This window comes from Pteropus alecto, unplaced genomic scaffold (genome assembly GCF_000325575.1).
Source record: "Pteropus alecto unplaced genomic scaffold, ASM32557v1 scaffold121, whole genome shotgun sequence".
NCBI lineage: Eukaryota > Metazoa > Chordata > Mammalia > Chiroptera > Pteropodidae > Pteropus > Pteropus alecto.
Window position 1 is genome coordinate 7,823,236 of NW_006434369.1, and position 5,530 is coordinate 7,828,765.

Genomic DNA, 5,530 nt, shown 5'->3' on the forward strand with positions numbered 1-5,530 from the left:
CACTTGTTACAATTGATGAACATTACCTTATTAATTTTTTTGAACATTACCTTAATAATTTTTAAAAGCTATTTTTAAGACTGATTTTTGCTTCCTGTATTATAATGAAAGTATTAAATCCTAAAGAAATTAGCATAAAAAATTAAGCATTCTGTGAAATTTCACTAAAAGACTAAGAAAATAATTTCACATTAATGAATTGTTAAATATTTGTGATTTTCTAATAATAAATGCCAATAAAGTTGTTCTTATTCTATATTACAATTAAAGATCTACACTAAAGTCATTATCAAATTTTTATAAAATTGCCTTATATATTTAATTGATTTCATTATAAGAAATAATAAAGAACTAAGTGGTTCAAAAAAAAGTATTCAAAAGATCAATAATATAACACTGCAGATCAGTTTATTTTTTTATACAAAAGTCTCTTAGTTACCAATATACACTGAGTAGAATTTCTCTAGTTCAAATTTTTCAGAATTTTTAACTTTTCTGTCCAGTCATTACATCTTGAAGAATCCTTGATTATTCTAAGAAAAGGCCATAATTTAGAGGAAAAAAAAAATCGCACTATCACACATATCTTTGTCAATTCAGGTCACGTAAAGTAATGACACTAAAGAATGCTTTTGCGGTTCCACTCTCATAAAGAGTGAAATTTGTATCAGACCAACCCTTCCATGAAGAAAAGTTGGATACAATTTATAATAGCAAAAAATTGTTCAAAGCCTTAGACAGCAATCAAGGCAACCAAGACTAGAGAGACCAAGACCCAGGAGAAAAGGGAAAATGTACTGTAGTGAGCCTGACATTCTCGGCCACCTTGCTCGTCAAAGCATTTGCCAATTTCTGTGCTTACTCAAGGCAAGAGGCCAAGAAGAAAGCAGCAGCTCAAATTTTGGCTCACTGCACTATGTGCTCAAAAACTGGAGTTCAAGTTTACCAAAGCAGGAAGGATTGAAAGAGCCAAGAACCCAAAGAGCAGAGGAGTAGAGAAGCAAGACCAATATCCTACATAACAATTCTCTTCAAAATTCCTAAGTGGCATAACACCAGAAGCCAGGAAACCAAAGAGAAAGCGGCATATATGAGGTTAAAATATTAGGCAGAGCTTTTCGTAGGTTTGTAGAGCTGAGAAAAAAGAAAGTAGAGTTCAGACTCTCCAAGGAGGAAGGTCCCAGAAAACAGCTGAGTTGAGATCTCTAAAAGGCCATGCCCTAGGAATAAAGAAAAACCGAAAGTAAAATATTTCTCAAAAAGAATGAAAGTCAGAATCAAATTTTTTCAATCCTTGACTGAATCAAAATAGGTTACCCTTAGTTTGTCTTCCAGAGGAAAATTAAGTGGACTCTAAGGAAAGATAACATCGTTTAGAGCATCTACAATTTTTCAAATACACTGTCTGATATTCCATTAAAAAAACAAAAACAAAAACAAAAACCCACCTCACTCATGCTAGGGGACAAGACTAAATGACTCAAATCCAGGGAGGAGGGGTGAGAGATGGACAGGAGAAAGTGAACCACTGGTATTCAAATACTGAAGTTATTAGACATGAACATTAAAAGAACTATGATTAATATGTTCAAGGAAACAGACGACAAGTGAAAAATTTTACCAGAGAACTGGAATCTGTTTTAAAAAGAAAAATGTAAAAATCAAATAAAGATTGAAAATCTCAAAAATACAATAACTGGAACAGATTTACTTCAGTATGATGGAGTGAGGAGACTGGCAAATCTCCCCATAAAACAATTATAGAACTGGTCAAAACTGTCCAAATCAATTAATTCAGCACTTTGAAAATTACAGAATACAAGAAACTGAGAAGCATAGACTCATGAAAATGACTGAATTTGGAGTGGGATTAATGTAAGTACTGTAGTACTATTGCCTGGGGCTTCTCCCATCAACCCTATGCCTTCCCTTCAGCATGGTAGGTCAACCAGGGCATAACCAACTGTGAGAAATAGCAGTTTCATTGCCATTGTCAAGGAAGCTCATTTGATATGAAACATTGTTTAAAGTGGTCATCTCAGTTACAGGTTAATATGGAGAGACAGAAGCTCCACTAGCCTAAGGCAGCAATTCTGTTTAGGGGAGCCATAGACTGGCAGACTAGCCCGATATGTTGTTCCAGAAGGTAAGACAGAAAAAAGAGGTTTGAAAAATAGTCTGAGTTGACCAAAAGCTGAGCCCATATATACTAGAGACTAGAGTTTATCACACATACACATTCATGGCCAACAGAGCCTGAATACATGCATAGAGAATATGAAAGAGTGCCCAATGGAAGTTAAAACAGGGGCAGACTTGAAAACACCCTGAACTTTGAATGAACTCCCCAGTCCAAATACAGATCCACCTATAGAGATTGAAAGCTTTACTGGCTTGAGATATTTGAGCACAAGTTCTGACTAACCTTTAGCTGAATCTTCAGCTATACAGACATAGGAAAGATCCTGGGAGCCAGGTTTAAAAATTAAAAGATTAGAAAAAGAACTAAGCAGATATAACAGCTACACATTATGGGGAGACAGATTTCACAAATTGAAGCCTGTTAAGTTACTAATCACAAAATAAATAAATAAGTAAGCAAACAACCACTACCAGTATTGGGGAAAATAAATCATAATCTCCAGTTGCTATTAATGATATATTATCCAAAATGTCCAGTATTCAACAACAATGAAAAAACTAAGATATGCAAAGAAACAAGAGAAGGTGACCCATACTCAGGAAAAAAACAGCAGTCAATAATTAGGGTCTCTGAGTGACCCCATATGTTAGATTTAGCAAAGACCTCAGGCTGCTATTACAACTACATTTACAAAATTTTTGTAATAGGTTGAAAGAATTTTTTTAAAGTATGGTAACAATGACTCAACCAATAGAGAATCTTAATAAAGAGATTATTTTGAAAGAACCAAACAGAAACTTGAGACTTGAAAATTACAATAACTGAAATGAAAAACGCAACAGAGGCTCAATAGTACATTTGAGATGGAAAAAAAAAAGAATCAGTAATGTTAAAATAAAGATATATTATCCAATCTGAAGAACAGAGAGCAAAACATTTAAAGAAAAATAGACAGAGTTCTAGAAACCCATGGGCCAATATTAAGTATACTAATATACGTGTAATGAGAGATGAATAGGAGAGAAAGAAAAAGGCAGAAAAAATATGTGAAGATATACTAGTCAAAAAATTCTCAAATTTAATGTAAAAAAATAATCTACAAATCTAAAAGTTTAATGAACCCAACCAAAGTAAGATAAACACACAAAGACACATCACAGTCTGTTGACAGACAAAAAGAAAAATAAAATCTTGAAAATAGCAAGAGAAAAACCAATCATCACATACCAAGAAAAAATGAGATTAACGACTGACTTCCCAACAGAGACAATGGAGGCCAGAAGTTGGTGGATGACATACTCACAAAGTGTTGGGGGAAAAAAACTGTCAACCAACTGAGCAAAACTTCAAAAATGAAGGTGGAAAAAGATATTCCCAGATAAATGAAGACTGGGAGAATTTGTTCCTAGCATACAAGCCTTACACAAAACACTAAAGGAAGTTCTTTGAACTAAAAAGAATGGCATCAGACATTAAATTGAATTAACAAGAAGAAATGAAAATGTTCCAAATGCTAAATATGTAGGTAAATACAAAATATTCTACAAATATATTTTTCTAACTTCTTTAAAACACATAAAATTGTATAAAGCAATAATTATAACATTGTTGGGTTTGAAATATTTAGAGATGCAATTGTTTAGTTTTTAATATATAGAGAGATGTGATATATACAACAAGAACTTAAAGGAAGGGGGAGTGTAAGAAGATTATATTTCACTGAAATTAAGTTACTATTAATCTGAAGTACACTACTATAAATTAAGACACGTAATCCCTAAAGCAACCACTACTAAAATAACAACAAAACAAGCATATTTAAAAATCAAAAAACAAATTTAAAAAAAACTATTAAAAACCGGTTAACACAAAAGAAGGAAGTCAAGGAGGAAGAGAGATATAAAATATGAGATATATAGAACACACAGCAAATGGGCAGATATAAAACCATATCAATAATTATATTAAATGTGAATGGACTAAACATTCCACTCAAAAAGCAGAGACTGTCTGATTGGATTTTTAAAAAGCACAGCTGAATTAGGTGTTATCTATAAGAGTCACACCTCAGGTTCTGACATACAAATAGACCGGAAGTCAAAGTAGAGGAAAGTTATATCATGTTAACAGTAAACATAAGTGAGCTGAAATGGCTATATTAACATTAAATAAAACAGACTAACACAAGAAATATTACTAGAGATAAAAAGAAATGTCATAATGATAAACCTGTTAATAAATCAGGAAGATATAACAATTATAAATGTATATACAAATAATAGAAAGCAAAATCTGAGAGTTATGAGAGGAGAAACAGATCAGTCAACAATAACAGTTGCTGATTTCAATAACCTACTCTCAATAATTGGTACAATATCTAGACCAAATATCGGCAATGACAGCAAACACTTAAATAAAACTATCAACCAATTTGACCTAACTGATATTAGTAAACTCTACTCAATGACTTTAGAATAAACAGTCTTTTCAAGCACACATGGAAAAGGAAATATTATAAACAATTATCTCCACAAATTAGACAATTTGGATGAAACTGATAAATTCTCCCAAAAAACAGACCCAAACTGCCAAAACAGACTCAACAAGGGGAAAAAATTGAATTGGTAAGTAAAAACTATCCCGTAAAGAAAAGCCCAAACCCAGATGGCTTCACTGGTGAATTCTATTAAAAATTTAAAGAACAAATAAAGCCAACTCTTCATAATCTCTTTCAGAAAATAAAGAAAAAACACTTGTCAACCCATTCCATGAGGCTAGAATTGCCTTAGTTCGAAAGCCGAGTAAAGGTATCACAAGAATACTACAAAGCAATGCTCTCCATGAATACAAACACAAAAATCCTCTTAAAATGTTCTAGCAGACTGAATTCAGTAATACAGGAAAAAGATTATACAGCTGGAACAAGTGAGATTTAACTCTGGAAAACAAGGTTGGTTTAAAATTCAAAAATCAATAAATGTAATAAACTATATTAGTAAACATAATATTAATAGAAATAAAATTGATAAATCTTAATGAAAGGGGAAAACACAGGATCATCTCCATACATACAGAAAAATATTTAACAAAATCCAATACCCACTGATAATTTTTTAAAACTAAGTATTGAAAGGGTCTTTCTCAACCTAACAAAAGGGCATTAATGGAAGGAAAACTACAGCTAACATTATACATAATGCTGAAAGTCTGAATGCTTTTACCTCCAAATACAAGGACAAAGCAAGGGTGATTGTATTTGCCACAAAAAATGCAAGGTTGTCCAGTTTTGCTACTTTTATCCAACCTTGCAGTGGAAGTTCTGGCAACTACAAAAAGAAGAAAGAAAGAAAAGAAAAAAGGAAGGAAACAGGGAAGAAAAGAATTTAG